General features: G+C 45.0%; 1 protein-coding gene across 1 annotated transcript in view; it reads right to left on the minus strand.

Annotated features, from left to right (window-relative positions):
• Positions 1-20,601, minus strand: part of LOC121635284 (zinc finger protein 665-like) — a 645,425-nt gene that overhangs the window by 276,912 nt on the left and 347,912 nt on the right. The gene's annotated exons all lie outside the window — the stretch shown is intronic.

The raw sequence follows: 20,601 nt of genomic DNA on the forward strand, positions 1-20,601 counted from the left end.
GGAAGCTTCCTTACAAGTTGGGGATCAAACGCTCCTCAAATCTTTCTAATAGGAAGAAGCGTGTAACCGTGGCAACTGATGGAAAATGACCTCGCCATGAAACACGGTTTGCTTATATCTCCATAGGAATACGTGGGACCTGCACCAAACTTGACAGGATTCATACTTGTGACACCCCAAGTCCAGCATTGATGTCAATTGAACACCTGTTGCCATGGCAACGGGGTGGCCGCCATCTTGGCTTTCACTGCCATTTGAACGAACTAGTCTGGGGGGGATCGTCCCACTGACTCCAAACTTGGTGGGGTCCTTCCTGACAAGTTGGGGACCAAACGCTCCTCAAATCTCTCTAATAGGAAAAAGCGTGTTACTGTGGCTAACGACGGAAAACGCCTTCTCGCCATGAAACACGGTTTGCTTATATCTCCACAGGAATAAATGGGAACTGCACCAAACTTGACAGGATTCATACTTGTTGGGTCCTCAACGCGTTACACCACCTGTTGTCATGGCGACATCGGGTGGCGGGGTCCAGGGAGCTCGGACCCGATGGATGCCGCTTGCGGCTTTAATTAGGGTCCGAGCCATACAAAGTATGGCAAGGCCCTATTGTGGTTGTAATGTTTATTATTATTATACTCCTTCTAAGCGCTTCGACCCCAAATTTGACCCCCTAAACACCCATGAAAAGTTGTGAAACTTGGCACACACCTCAAGCCTGGCGAAAATCGGATATTATAAAGTCCGCATACTATTCAATGCAAAATTGGCTCAACAGCGCCACCTAGAGTCACCAAAAATCACCACATGAATGGGGTCCCGGAAGTCTACTTCAACGTAGGAAGACGAAACTCGGCACACACGTGTACCACCCCGTGTTGACCAAAAAACTCAAAGTAACACCTGTCGCCATGGCAACGTGGCACCCGCCATCTTGGTGTGTGCGGCCATTTTTTTGCCATTTTTTGCACTTTACACACATCGTATTTGAACGAACTAGTCTGAGGGGATTCGTGCGATTGCCTCCAAACTTGGTGGGGACCTTCCTGACAAGTTGGGGACCAAACGCTCCTCAAATCTCTCTAATAGCAGAAAGCGTGTTACCGTGGCAACCGACGGAAAATGACCTTCTCGCCATGAAACACGGTTTGCTCATATCTCCATGGAAATGCATGGGATCTGCACCAAAGTTCAGAGTATTCATACCTGTCACACCCCAAGTGCAGCACAGAAGTCAATCGAACACCTGTTGCCATGGCAACGGGGTGGCCGCCATCTTGGATTTCACTGCCATTTGAACGAACTAGTCTGAGGGGATTCGTGCGACAGACTCCAAACTTGGTGGGAAGCTTCCTGACAAGTTGAGGACCAAACGCTCCTCAAATCTTTCTAATAGCAGAAAGCGTGTTCCCGTGGCAACCGACGGAATATGACCTTCTCGCCATGAAACACGGTTTGCTCATATCGCCACACGAATAAATGGGAACTGCACCAAACTTGACAGGATTCATATACGTTGGGTCCTTAAAGCATTACACCACCTGTTGTCATGGCGACATCGGGTGGCAGGGTCCAGGCAGCTCGGACCCGATGGATGCCGCTTGCGGCTTTAATTATTATTATTGTTATTGTTATTATTAGGGTCCGAGCCATACAAAGTATGGCAAGGCCCTATTGTTTCTGCTATGTTTATTATTCTTCTCCTCCTTCTAAGCATTTCGAGGCCAAATTTGACCCCCTAAACACCCATGAAAAGTTGTGAAACTTGGCACACACATCAAGCCCGGTGAAAAATTTTATATTCTAAAGTCCGCATTGACTTCAATGCAAAATTGGCTCAACAGCGCCACCTACGGACACAAAAATTCCCCAAATGAATGGGGTCCCGAACGTCTACTTCAACATAGGAAGACGAAACTTGGCACACACGTGTAACATGCTGAGCCGACCAAAAAATTCAATAGAACACCTGTTGCCATGGCAACGGGGCGCCCGCCATCTTGGCGTGTGCGGCCATTTTTTTGCCATTTTTTGCACTTTACACACATCGTATTTGAACGAACTAGTCTGAGGGGATTCGTGCGACTGACTCCAAACTTGGTGGGAAGCTTCCTGACAAGTTGGGGACCAAAAATTGTTCAAATCTTTCTAATAGCAGAAAGCATGTTACCGTGGCAACCGACGGAAAATGACCTTCTCGCCATGAAACACGGTTTGCTCATATCTCCATGTAAATACATGGGATCTGCACCAAACTTCACAGTATTCATACTGGTGACACCCCAAGTGCAGCAAAGAAGTCAATCGAACAGCTGTTGCCATGACAACGGCGTGCCCGCCATCTTGGATTTCACTGCCATTTGAACAAACTAGTCTGAGGAGATTCGTGCGACTGACTCCACACTTAGTGGGAACCTTCCTGACAAGTTGGGGAACAAACGCTATTCAAATCTTTCTAATAGGAAAAAGCCTGTAACCGTGCCAACAGACCGAAAAAGCCTTCTCGCCATGAAACACGGATTGCTTATATCTCCACAGGAATAAATGGGAACGGCACCAAACTAGACAGTATTCACACACGTTGGGTCCTTAACGCATTACACCACCTGTTGTCAGGGAGACATCGGGTGGCGGGGTCCAGGCAGCTCGGACCCGATGGATGCCGCTTGCGGCTTTAATTAGGGTCCGAGCCATACAAAGTATGGCAAGGCCCTATTGTTCCTGAAATGTTTATTATTGTTCTCCTTCTCCTTCTAAGCATTTTGAGCCTAAATATCACCCCCTAAACACCCATGAAAAGTTGTGAAATTTGGCACACACATCAAGCCCGGTGAAAAATTTCATATTCTAAAGTCCGCATTGACTTCAATGCAAAATCGGCTCAACAGCGCCACCTAGACTCACCTAAAATCACCACATGAATGGGGTCCCGAACGTCTACTTCGACGTAGGAACACGAAACTCGGCACACACGTGTAACACCCTGAGTCGACCAAAAAACTCAATAGAACATCTGTTGCCATGGCAACAGGGTGCCCGCCATCTTGGCGTGTACAGCCATTTTTTTGCCAGTTTTTGCACTTTACACACATCGTATTTGAACGAACTAGTCTGAGGGGATTCGTGCGATTCACTCCAAACTTGGTGGGAAGCTTCCTGACAAGTTGGGGACCAAACGCTCCTCAAATCTTTCTAATAGCAGAAAGCGTGTTACCGTGGCAACCGACGGAAAAACACCTTCTCGCCATGAAACACGGTTTGCTCATATCTCCACAGAAATACGTGGGATCTGCACCAAAGTTCACAGGATTCATACCTGTCACATCCCAAGTCCAGCAAAGAAGTCAATCAAACACCTGTTGCCATGGCAACGGGGTGCCCGCCATCTTGGATTTCTCTGACATTTCAACAAACTAGTCTGAGGGGATTCGCGCGACTGGCTCCAAACTTGGTGGGAAGCTTCCTGACAAGTTGGGGACCAAACGCTCCTCAAATCTTTCTAATAGCAGGAAGCGTGTTACCGTGGCAACTCATGGAAAATGACCTCGCCATGAAACACGGTTTGCTTATATCTCCATAGGAATACGTGGGATCTGCACCAAACTTGACAGGATTCATACTTCTGACACCCCAAGTCCAGCATTGATGTCAATAGAACACTTGTTGCCATGGCAACGGACTGCCCGCCATCTTGGATTTCACTCCCATTTTAACAAACTAGTCTGAGGGGATTCGGGCGACTGACTCCAAACTTGGTGGGAAGCTTCCTGACAAGTTGGGGACCAAACGCTCCTCAAATCTTTCTAATAGGAAAAAGCGTGTAACCGTGGCAACCGACGGAAAAATGCCCTCGCCATGAAACACGGTTTGCTTATATCTCCATAGGAATACGAGGGATCTGCACCAAACTTGACAGGATTCATACAGGTTGGGTCCTTAACGCATTGCAGCACCTGTTGTCATGGCAACAACGGGTGGCGGGTTCCAGGCAGCTCGGACCCGATGGATGCCGCTTGCGGCTTTAATTATTATTATACTTCTAAGCACTTCGAGGCCAAATTTGACCCCCTTAACACCCATGAAAAGTTGTGAAACTTGGCACACAGGTCAAGCCCGGCGAAAATTGCAATATTCTTAGGTCCTCATACACTTCAATGCAAAATTGGCTCAACAGCGCCACCTAGAGTCACCAAAAATCACCACATGAATGGGGCCCAGGAAGTCTACTTTAACGTAGGAAGACGAAACTCGGCACACACGTGTACCACCCCGAGTCAAGCAAAAAAGTCTATGAAACAGCTGTTGCCATGGCAATAGGGCACCCGCCATCTTGGCGTGTGCGGCCATTTTTTTCCCATTTTTTGCACTTTACACACATCGTATTTGAACGAACTAGTCTGAGGGGATTTGTGCGATTGACTCCAAACTTGGTGGGATGCTTCCTGACAAGTTGGGGACCAAACGCTCCTCAAATCTTTCTAATAGCAGAAAGCATGTTACCGTGGCAACAGTCGGAAAAACGCCTTCTCGCCATGAAACACGGTTTGCTCATATCTCCACAGAAATACACGGGATCTCCACCAAACTTGACAGTATTCATACTGGTGACACCCCAAGTCCAGCAAAGAAGTCAATCGAACACCTGTTGCCATGGCAACGGGGTGGCCACCATCTTGGATTTCACTGCCATTTGAACGAACTAGTCTGAGGGGATTCGTGCGACTGACTCCAAATTTGGTGGGGAGCTTCCTGACAAGTTGGGGACCAAACGCTCCTCAAATCTTTCTAATAGGAGAAAGCGTGTAACCGTGGCAACCGACGGAAAAAGCCTTCTCGCCATGAAACACGGTTTGCTCATACCTCAATAGGAATACATGGGAACTGCACCAAACTTGACAGGATTCATACTTGTTGGGTCCCTAACGCATTACACCACCTGTTGTCATGGCAACATAGCATGTTAGCTAGCAGAATTAGCATGCAAGCAAAAAATGCTAACTAAGTATATCAACATTTCAGATTTGCAGCTGGGTCTTTTGCCATGTTACCTTCCATTTTACCAGGTTACCTACCATGCTAGGAACAGGTGTATGAGACGGGTGGCGGGGTCCAGGACGCTCGGACCCGATGGATGCCGCTTGCGGCTTTAATTAGGGTCCGAGCCATACGAAGTATGGCAAGGCCCTATTGTTCCTGAAATGTTTATTAGGGTCCGAGCCATACGAAGTATGGCGAGACCCTATTGTAGTTGAAATGTTTATTTTTCTCCTTCTTCTCCTAAGCGTTTCAACGCCAAATTTGACCCCCTAAACACCCATGAAAAGTTGTGAAACTTGGCACACACGTCAAGCCCCGCGTAACTCGGATATTATAAAGTCCGCATACACTTCAATACAAAATTGGCTCAACAGCGCCACCTACACACCAAAAAAATCACACAATGAATGGGGTCCGGAAAGTCTACTTCCACGTAGGAACACAAAACTCGGCACACACGTGTAGCACCCCGAGTCGAGCAGAAAACTCAATGAAACAGCGGTTGTCATGGCAACAGGGCGCCCGCCATCTTGGTGTGTGCGGCCATTTTTTTCCCAGTTTTCGCACTTTACACACATCGTATTTGAACGAACTAGTCTGAGGGGATTCGTGCGACAGACTCCAAACTTGGTGGGAAGCTTCCTGACAAGTTGGGGACCAAACGCTCCTCAAATCTTTCTAATAGCAGAAAGCGTGTTACCGTGGCAACCGACGGAAAAACGCCTTCTCGCAATGAAACACGCTTTGCTCATATCTCCATAGAAATACATGGGATCTGCACCAAACTTCACAGTATTCATACCTGTGACACACCAAATCCAGCAAAGAAGTCAATCGAACACCTGTTGCCATGGCGACAGGATGCCCGCCATCTTGGATTTCACTGCCATTTCAACGAACTAGTCTGAGGGGATTCGTGCGACAGACTCCAAACTTGGTGGGAAGCTTCCTCACAAGTTGGGGACCAAACGCTCCTCAAATCTTTCTAATAGGAAAAGCGTGTTACCGTGGCAACCGACGGAAAACGCCTTCTCGCCATGAAACACGGTTTGCTTACATCTCCACAGGAATAAATGGGAACTGCACCAAACTTGACAGGATTCATACTTGTTGGGTCCTTAACGCGTTACACCACCTGTTGTCATGGCAACATCGGGTGGCGGGGTCCAAGCAGCTCGGACCCGATGGATGCCGCTTGCGGCTTTAATTATTATTATACTTCTAAGCACTTCGAGGCCAAATTTGACCCCCTTAACACCCATGAAAAGTTGTGAAACTTGGCACACAGGTCAAGCCCGGCGAAAATTGCAATATTCTTAGGTCCTCATACACTTCAATGCAAAATTGGCTCAACAGCGCCACCTAGAAAAAAATGAAATCCCCAAATGAATGGGGCCCCGGAAGTCTACTTCAACGTAGGAAGACGAAACTCGGCACACACGTGTACCACCCCGTGTTGACCAAAAAACTCAATGTAACACCTGTCGCCATGGCAACGGGGTGCCCGCCATCTTGCCGTGTACGCTCATTTTTTGGCCATTTTTGGCACTTTACACACATTGTATTTGAACAAACTAGTCTGAGGGGATTCGTGCCACGGACTCCAAACTTGGTGGGAAGCTTCCTGACAGGTTGGGGACCAAACGCTCCTCAAATCTTTGTAATAGGAAAAAGCGTGTAACCGTGGCAACCGACGGAAAAATGCCTTCTCGCCATGAAACACGGTTTGCTTATATCTCCATGCAAATACGTGGGATCTGCACCAAACTTAACAGTATTCATACATGTCACACCCCAAGTCCAGCAAAGATGTCAATCGAACACCTGTTGCCATGGCAACCGGGTGCCCGCCATCTTGGATTTCACTGCCATTTGAACGAACTAGTCTGAGGGGATTCGTGCGACTGACTCCAAACTTGGTGGGAAGCTTCCTGACAAGTTGGGGACCAAACGCTCCTCAAATCTTTCTAATAGCAGAAAGCGTGTTACCGTGGCAACCCACGGAATATGACCATCTCGCCATGAAACACGGTTGCTTATATCTCCATAGAAATACAAGGGATCTGCACCAAACTTGCCAGTATTCATACGTGTCACACCCCAAGGCCAGCAAAGAAGTCAATTGAACACCTGTTGCCATGGCAACGGGGTGGCCGCCATCTTGGATTTCACTGCCATTTGAATGAACTAGTCTGAGGGGATTCGTGCGACTGACTCCAAACTTGGTGGGAAGCTTCCTCACAAGTGTGGGGCCAAACGCTCCTCAAATCTTTCTAATAGGAAAAAAGCGTGTCACCGTGGGAACCGACGGAAAACGCCTTCTCGCCATGAAACACGGTTGCTCATATCTCCACAGGAATACATGGTAACTGCACCAAACTTGACAGGATTCATACACTTTGGGTCCTTAACGCATTACAACACCTCTTGTCATGGAGACATCGGGTGGCGGGGTCCAGGCAGCTCGGACCCGATGGATGCCGCTTGCGGCTTTAATTATTATTATACTTCTAAGCACTTCCAGGCCAAATTTGACCCCCTTAACACCCATGAAAAGTTGTGAAACTTGGCACACAGGTCAATCCCGGCGAAAATTGCAATATTCTTAGGTCCTCATACACTTCAATGCAAAATTGGCTCAACAGCGCCACCTAGAAAAAAATGAAATCCCCAAATGAATGGGCTCCCAAAAGTCTACTTCGACGTAGGAACACAAAACTCGGCACATACGTGTAACACCCCGAGTCAAGCAAAAAAGTCAATGTAACACCTGTTGCCATGGCAATAGGGCGCCCGCCATCTTGGCGTGTACGGCCATTTTTTTGCCATTTTTTGCACTTTACACACATCGTATTTGAACAAACTAGTCTGAGGGGATTCGTGCGACTGACTCCAAACTTGGTGGGAAGCTTCCTGACAAGTTGGGGACCCAACGCTCCTCAAATCTTTGTAATAGCATAAAGCATGTTACCGTGGCAACCAACGGAAAAACGCCTTCTCGCCATGAAACACGGTTTGCTCATATCTCCATAGAAATACGTGGGATCTGCACCAAACTTGACAGGATTCATACTTGTGACACCCCAAGCCCAGCAAAGAAGTCAATCAAACACCTGTTGCCACGACAACGGGGTGCCCGCCATCTTGGATTTCACTCCCATTTTAACGAACTAGTCTAAGGGGATTCGTACGACTGACTCCAAACTTGGTGGGAAGCTTCCTGACAAGTTGGAGACCAAACGCTCCTCAAATCTTTCTAATAGGAGAAAGCGTGTTACCGTGGCAACCGACAGAAAACGCCTTCTCGCCATTAAACACGGTTTGCTTATATCTCCACAGGAATGACTGGGAACTGCACCAAACTTGACAGTATTCACACACGTTGGGTCCTTAACGCGTTACACCACCTGTTGTCATGGTGACATCGGGTGGCGGGGTCCAGGCAGCTCGGACCCGATGGATGCCGCTTGCGGCTTTAATTAGGGTCCGAGCCATACAAAGTATGGCGAGACCCTATTGTTCCTGAAATGTTTATTATTAGGGTCCGAGCCATACAAAGTATGGCGAGACCCTATTGTTCCTGAAATGTTTATTATTATTATTATTATTCTTCTAAGAACTTTGAGCCCAAATATCACTGCCTAAACACCCATGAAAAGTTGTGAAACTTGGCACACACATCAAGCCCGGTGAAAATTGAAATACTGTAAGGTCCGCATACACGTCAATGTAAAATTGCCTCAACAGCGCCCCCTAGACACCCCAAAAATCCCCAATTGAATGGGGTCCCAAAAGTCTACTTCGACGTAGGAAGACGAAACTCGGCACACACGTATAACAGCCCGAGTCGAGCAAAAAAGTCAATAAAACACGTGTTGCCATGGCAACGGGGTGCCCGCCATCTTGGCGTGTACGGCCATTTTTGGACCATTTTTTGCACTTTACACACATCGTATTTCAACTAACTAGTCTGAGGGGATTCGTGCGATTGACTCCAAACTTGGTGGGAACCTTCCTGACAAGTTGGGGACCAAACGCTATTCGAATCTTTCTAATAGGAGAAAGCGTGTTACCGTGGCAACTGACGGAAAAATGCCTTCTCGCCATGAAACACGGTTTGCTCATATCTCCATACAAATACGTGGGATCTGCACCAAACTTGACAGTATTCATACGTGTGACACCCCAAGTCCAGCAAAGAAGTCAATCAAACACCTGTTGCCATGGCAACGGGGTGCCCGCCATCTTGGATTTCACTGCCATGTGAGTGAACTAGTCTGAGGAGATTCGTGCCACCGACTCCAAACTTGGTGGGAACGTTCATGACAAGTTGGGGACCAAACGCTATTCAAATCTTTCTAATAGGAGAAAGCGTGTAACCGTGGCAACCGACGGAAAAAGCCTTCTCGCCATGAAACACGGTTTGCTCATATTTCCACAGAAATAGATGGGATCTGCACCAAACTTGACAGGATTCATACTTGTTGGGTCCCTAACGCATTGCACCACCTGTTGTCATGGCAACATAGCATGTTAGCTAGCAGAATTAGCATGCAAGCAAAAAATGCTAACTAAGTATATCAACATTTAAGATTTTCAGCTGGGTGTTTTACCATGTTAAATATTATGTGACCAGGTTACCTACCATGCTAGGAAAAGGTGTATGAGACGGGTGGCGGGGTCCAGGCCGCTCGGACCCGATGGATGCCGCTTGCGGCTTTATTAGGGTCCGAGCCATACAAAGTATGGCGGGGCCCTATTGTTTTCCAAATGTTTATTCTCCTCCTTCTAAGCGCCTAAAAGCCATATTTGACCCCCTAAACACCCATGAAAAGTTGTGAAATTCGGCACACACATCAAGCCCCGAGCAAATTTCGATATTCTATGGTCCGCATACACTTCAATGCAAAAATGGCTCAACAGCGCCACCTAGAGACCAAAAAAATCCCCTAATGAATGGGGTCCCAAAAGTCTACTTCGACGTAGGAAGACGAAACTCGGCACACACGTATACCACCCCGAGTCCAGCAAAAAAGTCAATGAAACACCTGTTGCCATGGAAACGGGGTGCCCGCCATCTTGCCGTGTGCGGCCATGTTTTGGCCATTTTTTGCACTTTACACACATCGTATTTTAACGAACTAGTCTGAGGGGATTCGTGCGATTGACTCCAAACTTAATAGGAAGCCTCCTTACAAGTTGGGGACCAAACGCTATTCAAATCTTTGTAATAGCAGAAAGCGTGTTACCGTGACAACCCACGGAAAATGACCTTCTCGCCATGAAACACGGTTTGCTCATATCTCCATAGAAATACATGGGATCTTCACCAAAGTTCACAGTATTCTTACATGTCACACCCCAAGTGCAGCAAAGAAGTCAATTGAACACCTGTTGCCATGACAACGGCGTGCCCGCCATCTTGGATTTAACTGCCTTTTGAACGAACTAGTCTGAGGAGATTCGTGCAACCGACTCCAAACTTGCTGGGAACCTTCCTGACAAGTTGGGGACCAAACGCTATTCAAATCTTTCTAATAGGAGAAAGCGTGTAAACGTGGCAACCGACGGAAAAAGCCTTCTCGCCATGAAACACGGTTTGCTCATATCTCCACAGGAATAAATGGGAACTGCACCAAACTTGACAGGATTCATACACGTTGGGTCCTTAACGCATTACACCACCTGTTCTCATGGCCACATCGGGTGGCGGGGTCCAGGACGCTCGGACCCGATGGATGCCGCTTGCGGCTTTAATTAGGGTCCGAGCCATACAAAGTATGGCGGGGCCCTATTGTTTCTGCTATGTTTATTATTCTCGTTCTCCTAAGCGCTTTGACCCCAAATTTGACCCCCTAAACACCCATGAAAAGTTGTGAAACTTGGCACAGACGTCACGTCCGGCGTAACTCGGATATTATAAGGTCCGCATACACTTCAATGCAAAATTGGCTCAACAGCGCCACCTAGAGTCACCAAAAATCACCACATGAATGGGGCCCCGGAAGTCTACTTCAACGTAGGAAGACGAAACTCGGCACACACGTGCACCACCCCGAGTTGACCAAAAAACTCAAAGTAACACCTGTCGCCATGGCAACAGGGCGCCCGCCATCTTGGCGTGTTCGGCCATTTTTTTGCCATTTTTTGCACTTTACACACATCGTATTTGAACGAACTAGTCTGAGGGGATTCGTGCGATGGACTCCAAACTTGGTGGGAAGCTTCCTGACAAGTTGGGGACCAAAAATTGTTCAAATCTTTCTAATAGCAGGAAACGTGTTACCGTGGCAACCGACGGAAAACCGCCTTCTCGCCATGAAACACGGTTTGCTCATATCTCCATAGAAATACGTGGGATCTGCACCAAACTTGATAGGATTCATACTTGTGACACCCCAAGTCCAGCAAAGAAGTCAATAGAACACCTGTTGCCATGGCAACGGGGTGCCCGCCATCTTGGATTTCACTGCCATTTTAACGAACTAGTCTGAGGGGATTCGTGCGACTCACTTCAAACTTGGTGGGAAGCTTCCTGACAAGTTGGGGACCAAACGCTCCTCAAATCTTTCTAATAGGAAAAAGCGTGTAACCGTGGCAACCGACGCAAAAATGCCCTCGCCATGAAACACGGTTGCTTATATCTCCATAGGAATACGTGGGATCTGCACCAAACTTGACAGGATTCATACTTGTGACAACCCAAGTCCAGCATTGATGTCAATAGAACACCTGTTGCCATGGCAACGCACTGCCCGCCATCTTGGATTTCACTGCCATTTGAACGAACTAGTCTGAGGAGATTCGTGCGACTGACTCCAGACTTGGTGGGAACCTTCCTGACAAGTTGGGGAACAAATGCTATTCAAATCTTTCTAATAGGAAAAAGCCTGTAACCGTGGCAACAGACCGAAAAAGCCTCCTCGCCATGAAACACGGTTGGCTCATATCTCCATAGAAATACACGGGATCTTCACCAAACTTCACAGCATTCATACGTGTCCCACCCCAAGTGCAGCAAAGAAGTCAATCGAACACCTGTTGCCATGGCAACGGTGTACCCGCCATCTTGGATTTCACTGCCATTTGAACAAACTAGTCTGAGGGGATTCGGGCGACCGACTCCAAACTTGGTGGGAACGTTCATGACAAGTTGGGGACCAAACGCTATTCAAATCTTTCTAATAGGAGAAAGTGTGTTACCGTGGCAACCGACGGAAAAATGCCCTCGCCATGAAACACGGTTGCTTATATCTCCATAGGAATACGTGGGATCTGCACCAAACTTGACAGGATTCATACTTCTTGGGTCCCTAACGCATTACAACACCTGTTGTCATGGCAACATAGCATGTTAGCTAGCAAATTAGCATGCTACGACAATATGCTAACTAAGTATATCAACATTTCAGCTGGGTGTTTTACCATGTTAACTATGATGTTACCAGGTTACCTACAATGCTAGGTAAAGGTTTAGGACACGGGTGGCAGGGTCCAGGCCGCTCGGACCCGATGGATGCCGCTTGCGGCTTTAATTAGGGTCCGAGCCATACAAAGTATGGCAAGGCCCTATTGTTTCTGCTATGTTTATTAGGGTCCGAGCCATACAAAGTATGGCAAGGCCCTATTGTTTCTGCTATGTTTATTATTCTCCTTCTCCTCCTCCTCCTAAGCATTTCGACGCCAAATTTGACCCCCTAAACACCCATGAAAAGTTGTGAAACTTGGCACACACGTCAAGCCCGGCGAAAATCGGATATTATAAGGTCCGCATACTATTCAATGCAAAATTGGCTCAACAGCGCCACCTAGAGTCACCAAAAATCACCACATGAATGGGGCCCAGGAAGTCTACTTCAACGTAGGAAGACGAAACTCGGCACACACGTGTACCACCCCGTGTTGACCAAAAACCTCAATGTAACACCTGTCGCCATGGCAACGGGGTGCCCGCCATCTTGGCGTGTGCGGCCATTTTTTTCGCCATTTTTTGCACTTTACACACATCGTATTTGAACGAACTAGTCTGAGGGGATTCGTGCGATTGACTCCAAACTTGGTGGGAAGCTTCCTGACAAGTTGGGGACCAAACGCTCCTCAAATCTCTCTAATAGCAGAAAGCGTGTTACCGTGGCAACCGACCGAAAAACGCCTTCTCGCCATGAAACACGGTTTGCTTATATCTCCATAGAAATAGATGGGATCTCCACCAAACTTGACAGTATTCATACGTGTCACACCCCAAGTCCAGCAAAGAAGTCAATCGAACACCTGTTGTCATGGCAACGGGGTGGCCGCCATCTTGGATTTCATTGCCATTTGAATGAACTAGTCTGAGGGGATTCGTGCGACCGACTCCAAACTTGGTGGGGACCTTCCTGACAAGTTGGGGACCAAACGCTCCTCAAATCTTTCTAATAGGAAAAAGCCTGTAACCGTGGCAACCGACGGAAAAGCCTTCTCGCCATGAAACACGGTTTGCTCATATCTCCATAGCAATACTTGGGAACTGCACCAAACTTGACAGTATTCATACTTGTTGGGTCCCTAACGCATTACAACACCTGTTGTCATGGCAACATAGCATGTTAGCTAGAAAATTAGCATGCTAGGAAAAAATGCTAACTAAGTATATCAACATTTCAGATTTGCAGCTGGGTGTTTTACCATGTTAACTATGATGTTACCAGGTTACCTACCATGCTAGGAAAAGGCTTAGGACACGGGTGGCGGGGTCCAGGCCGCTCGGACCCGATGGATGCCGCTTGCGGCTTTAATTAGGGTCCGAGCCATACAAAGTATGGCAAGGCCCTATTGTTTCTGCTATGTTTATTATTATTCTCCTTCTCCTCCTAAGCATTTCGACGCCAAATTTGACCCCCTAAACACCCATGAAAAGTTGTGAAACTTGGCACACACGTCAAGCCCGGCGAAAATCGGATATTCTAAGCTCCGCATACTATTCAGTGCAAAATTGGCTCAACGGCGCCACCTACAGTCACCAAAAATCACCACATGAATGGGGAACAGGAAGTCTACTTCAACGTAGGAAGACGAAACTCGGCACACACGTGTACCACCCCGTGTTGACCAAAAAACTCAATGTAACACATGTTGCCATGGCAACGGGGTGCCCGCCATCTTGGCGTGTGCGGCCATTTTTTGGCCATTTTTTCCACTTTACACACATCGTATTTGAACGAACTAGTCTGAGGGGATTCGTGCGATTGACTCCAAACTTGATGGGAAGCTTCCTGACAAGTTGGGGACCAAACGCTCCTCAAATCTTTCTAATAGCAGAAAGCATGTTACCGTGGCAACAGACGGAAAAACGCCTTCTCGCCATGAAACACGGTTTGCTTATATCTCCATAGAAATAGATGGGATCTCCACCAAACTTCACAGTATTCATACGTGTGACACCCCAAGTACAGCAAAGAAGTCAATCAAACACCTGTTACCATGGCAACGGGTCGCCCGCCATCTTGGATTTCACTGCCATTTGAACGAACTAGTCTGAGGGGAATGGTCCAACCGACTCCAAACTCGGTGGGGACCTTCCTGACAAGTTGGGGACCAAACGCTCCTCAAATCTTTCTAATAGCAGAAAGCGTGTTACCGTGGCAACCGATGGAAAAAGACCTCGCCATTAAACACGGTTTGCTCATATCTCCACAGAAATAGATGGGATCTGCAACAAAGTTGACAGTATTCATACGTGTCACACCCCAAGTCCAGCAAAGAAGTCAATCAAACACCTGTTGCCATGGCAACGGGTCGCCCGCCATCTTGGATTTCACTCACATTTTCACAAACTAGTCTGAGGGGATTCGTGCGACTGACTCCAAACTTGGTGGGAAGCTTCCTGACAAGTTGGGGACCAAACGCTCCTCAAATCTTTCTAATAGGAAAAAGCGTGTAACCGTGGCAACCGACAGAAAAAGCCTTCTCGCCATGAAACGCGTTTTGCTTATATCTCCATAGGAATACAGAGGAACTGCACCAAACTTGACAGTATTCATACGTGTAACACCCCAAGTCCAGCAAAGAAGTCCATCAAACACCTGTTGCCATGGCAACGGGGTGCCCACCATCTTGGATTTCACTGCCATTTGAACGAACTAGTCTGAGGGGATTTGTGCCACTGACTCCAAACTTGGTGGGAAGCTTCCTGACAAGTTGGGGACCAAACACTCCTCAAATCTTTCTAATAGCAGAAAGCCTGTAACCGTGGCAACCCACGGAAAATGACCTTCTCACCATGAAACACGGTTTGCTCACATCTCCATAGAAATACATGGGATCTGCACCAAAATTCACAGTATTCATACGTGTGACACCCCAAGTGCAGCAAAGAAGTCAAACACCTGTTGCCATGGGAACGGGGTGCCCGCCATCTTGGATTTCACTGCCATCTTTTGTACTTTATACACATCGTATTTGAACGAACTAGTCTGAGGGGATTCGTGCAATTGACTCCAAACTTGGTGGGAAGCTTCCTGACAAGTTGGGGACCAAATGCTATTCAAATCTATAGGATTATAGGAGAAAGCCTGTAACCGTGGCAACCACTTTAAAAACCCTTCTCACCATGAAACATGGTTTGCTCATATCTCCATAGGAATACATGGGAACTGTGCCAAAGTTGACAGGATTCATACTTGTTGGGTCCTTAATGCATTAGAAGAGCTGTTGCAATGGCAACCTAGCATGTCAGCTAGCATATTAGCATGCTAGCAACTAGATACATCAAAATTTCCCTTTCTCAGCTAACCCTTTACCTTTACTAACAAGTTAACATGCTAGCAACAAAAGCTAACTGGGTATATAAAAATATGTTTCAGCTAGCCAGTCTACCATCAGGCCTAGCATGTTAGCTAGCTTGCTAGCATATTAGCATGCTAGCAACAAATGCTAAGTAGGTATATCAAAATTTCTCTCTCTGCTAGCCATTTCACTAAATCGCCTAGCATGTTAGGTAGCATGCTAGCATATTAGCAGAAAAATAGTACATTCTTAGCTAGCCATTTTACCATTTTACATAGCATGTTAGCACACTATCTAGGCTGCTAGCAATACGTGCTACGTAGGCACTATTGCATGCCAGATAGATGAAGGTATTTTAGCATATCACACAAACACCCCATAAAACATGCTGTATAGATTCAAAGTCATTTATTCATATTGCAACAAATTAGAACACAAGTTTGTAAAACACTGTTTCCATCTGGTTGAACAACTTGCTGCCAACTGCGACATCAGTCTCCTAAGGAAATGACAAAAAGGTATCAGTGTGCATATGTGTATATACATACATGCACACGCACACAATCACATTCCACAATGTATTCTTCTGAACATCAATTCTCTTTTAAATCTAGTAAAACATCATTAAAAACAGGTTTGGAACATTATAACACAAGCAATACTATTGCTGCAGGCTGGTCAATGCCTAACAGATACACAGCTACTATGCCCCTTTAATAACAGTAAACACACACTGCCACTATTGAATAATAATTTATGAAGCCTCAGGTTACAGCTTTTTCCATGCTCTTCTTAGGCTCAATCACAATCAGCACTTTGGTCCAACAGAGCTCAGCTTAACTGTTCATCATTGGCTTCTGTCAAGTGAAAAAAAACTGCTAAAATCTAAAAACTGCAAAATAAATAGAACAGACCCACACTATAATACATATAAACCAGCCAGATAGAAACAAAAAACCTGAGATTAATTTTTTTAAATAACAAAGACTTTCTGAAGAGTGAAAGAGTGTGTGTGAATAAACTAACTGTGTGTAGGATAGTGAGTAGTTACATTTACTTATACGTACCTTAGCCGGCGTCACTTCATTATCCCTGTAATTAACTTTAAACACAGCAGTTACATACAACTAAAATTATATCATTAAATAAAACCCACACAACAAGAGGCACAATCCTAAAACAACATATAACTAATTATCCACACTGAGGGCATGAGCTACAAAACCTGTATTACCTACTTTGCCATTTGGTCACTAGATTTAACAACTTTTCAAGCCTCTTTAACTATTTCTTCTTAATACAACAACCAACAACAAATCTACTCACTATTCCGACATTTTCAGTACATTCTCTGGACAGGAAGCACACGTTGTAGAGGTGTAAAGGATATCAACAGGGGACAAAATTTACTGACTACATACTAATTATTCAAAACAGGGAACTCAGATGAAGAACAGCACATTTAATACATTTTGATTAAATTTATTTAAAAAAATGTAAAATTAAGTTTTAAGCATTTGGGCTGTCTTACTTAAAAGAACATATAATGCCCTCATGATCACTAAAATATGTAGGCACCACTAGCGCTTCTACTCTATAATTACTATTTTTGACGTAAACATGATCAATTAAGGTGCCTTTCTCTGTAGTGGCTGTCGACACATGTTGCTCATATCCTCTGTCTGTCATTTTCTGACAAATTGTTGAGGACTTCAAAATGTCCTCATTGAAATCACCCAAAACAACAATGGTTCCACTTTGTGACTCTAACACATTTAACAATTCCTCAAAATGCCTGAAAAAGAGAGACACAGGATAGGATGGTGGCCTGTAAATGGCTGCTATTAAAATGTTGTATGTGACACATTTTACAGCTAAACACTCAATGTTTAAACCTGCAACTGTGACACTTTCAAATTCTGCATTACTGTCACAGTACATGCCAACGCCACCATGTTGTTGGCCTTTAAGGGAAATTAACACTGGATTATCGCTATGATAGGCTAAACTACGTGGGGCATTACTAAACCTATAACCAGTGATTTCTACAGAATCTAAGCTAACATCAGCAGGTATCCATGTCTCTGTCACAGCAATACAGTTAGGCTGCAAATGCTGTGCACAGTAGGGCCAAATCTGAGACATGGCGATTTAAACTTTGAACATTCATTAGAAATAATCTAAAACCCCCTTTTACTAGTGTGTGGCTTTCGGTTAGAAATGGTGGCATATTAGCAATCGCCTGTTCAATGTTGGCATTACAATAAACAGCCTTCTCTTTAAAGTCCTGAATAATTAAACCAGACAGGCTTCTAACTCTACTTAATGCCACATATGCCTGTCCTGGTGCAAAGACCTTAGCTAAAGAGACAACAGCACTATCTACTGTAAGGCCCTGTACTTTGTGTACAGTACAGGCCCAAGCTAACTTTAAAGGAAACTGTCGTCTCATGCCTTTTTTATTGGCTCTCTCTTCCTGAGGTTCAATTGGTACTGAACCCTTTAACTCTGCTGATGGATAAATGGTTTGTTTCCTCGTCTTTATGCCTACCTTATCATCATCAAATTTTACATATACTTTGAGAGGAAACGTATTTTTTTCAGGCTCTTCTATGTATATCACTGTGCCACATACACCATTTACTAAACCGTCATTTACATCGATGTTTGAGACAACATCACTCGAGCATTTTTACCCAATAACAGCTCTCTTTGTAAAGCTGTTTTCTTGGCCCTAATATGATGATCTGGCTTTAACTCTAATTTACCAGTTTTTTTATTATAACCAAAGTCCTGTGCAGTTATAACTATGTGGTCAGGACATGTGCTCATTAACTGTTCCTCATTATATTCATCAACCTGGGAATTTGTAGCAAAGATGTGTAAGGCTGTGCTCTCTTCACCTGTTTCACACTGTTTTAAGACGTTTATATCGTCAGCTAACATTGGCGTACCTTTTCTATGCGTTCGCATTCTATTTAATATTCGCGGCAAACTCTTCATCTTTTTGCCTAACGATTGTTTTTAACTCAACAAGCTCAAATAAACTAGACCACAAGTTCATTTGTACGTCTTGTACATACAACGCTTTCCCCTTTACTGGGGGCAACTGATAAAAATCTCCGACCGCGATTATGCTAACATTACCGAAAGGGTTATAGTCACCAGTTTGTTTGATTTGTCTTAACCTGCCATGGACATAAGCCAATAGATTATGATTGACCATGGAGATTTCATCAATTATGACTATCTGCAAATCACTATATTTAACACGCAAAGAATTGAGCTTTTCCTCACTCAGAGGTGTGTAAGGTAGGCTCACGTCTTTGCCAATGCCAAATGTACTGTGGATAGTCGCTGCCTTTAAATTATAAGCAGCTATTCCGGTCGGAGCCGTTAATAAAACACAAATGTTATCTGGATTCTGACAACTTGGTGACAATAACCTTGTGGCCTCGTATTGAATCGCTTTAACTAGGTAGCTCTTTCCAACTCCAGCTCCTCCAGATATAAACACATGGAGGGGTTCTGGGTTTCTACCATTGACTTTATCCAAACACCAGTTACGGATCTTATAGAAGACTGACAGCTGCTTCTCATTTAGAGATCTAATTAATTCTAAGCCCTCACGCCTACTAATTACATTATTATTCTTTTCTAATTGACACACCTGATCATTCCTAACAGCCAAATCTGGAATGTTGTCTACGGGTTGCCGACCTATTTCTTCTGCATCTTCCGCAGGTGTCTGTTCTTTTTCTCTAATTTCTTCTTGACACTCTAAACGCTCTAATTCTTTTTCGGGGCACAGATTTCCCCAGGCAACTTCAGGGCCACCCTCATTTTCAAGTTCTTTTGCAACTCTTCTAATTCTTCTGAATCTTCTACCTCAAATTTGTTCCTATTCGTATCGACGACAGATTTAACCGTGTGTTCTGATCCATCACTAAAGATCACGGAACCATTTTCATAAAATTGTTCAAATGTTTCGCAATCAGCAGCTTTAAGTCATCTTCTACGCGGTATGGCAAAAACAACTGTAACTGGCTTTTAAAATATAATTCGGGGTTTTTGTTTTTGAAAAGCGCGCATAACGAACTACAGCGGGTTTTGTTCGTGTTCTTTTAAGAATTAATCCTAATCCCCTTTGCAATTGAATCGCATTCTTTGATTTTTCATTTCGGTTTAAAAGACGATATTCTGACACAAACGTTGCTATGCACATGTCATTAAAAGTGCTATTATTAGGCCTACTTCTATAACGGTCTACTATACTAACCATCCACACATCATCTCCTGTTAGCCCACATTCTTGGATAACACTAATTGGTTTACTCATTTTAACTATTTTGTCCCCTGTTGGTATAAACTCTACTTTACGCGAATTCTCCTTCAAATGCATTCCCGTTAATCTATAAACTGCTTCTTGAGCAGACACGTCGCGACTGTTTAGATAAACGCTGCCAATTTGTTTCAGTGCCTCTTTTGCACTGACGTTGTCATCTTTTGTTGCTTCTTTATGAGCTTTACTAAGCAACAATCCTACCTCTTTTTCTGATTTGCTAATGTATGAAATAATATAAACTATAACGGCGTACGCGTCTGTCACAAATTGAATATCTAAATTTGCATTCCAGCATTTCAATAGAGACTTGTTATATGGATTAATCCATGCTTCGTTAATGTCTCTTTTATATACAATTTGGGTTTTATTCATATTTAGACGTTTGTAACATATTTCAAATATTTGCTGATTGATATTTAAACTATGAAACAACTCATCTAAACTATTAAACG

This window comes from Melanotaenia boesemani, chromosome 24, assembly GCF_017639745.1.
Source record: "Melanotaenia boesemani isolate fMelBoe1 chromosome 24, fMelBoe1.pri, whole genome shotgun sequence".
Classification (NCBI taxonomy): domain Eukaryota; kingdom Metazoa; phylum Chordata; class Actinopteri; order Atheriniformes; family Melanotaeniidae; genus Melanotaenia; species Melanotaenia boesemani.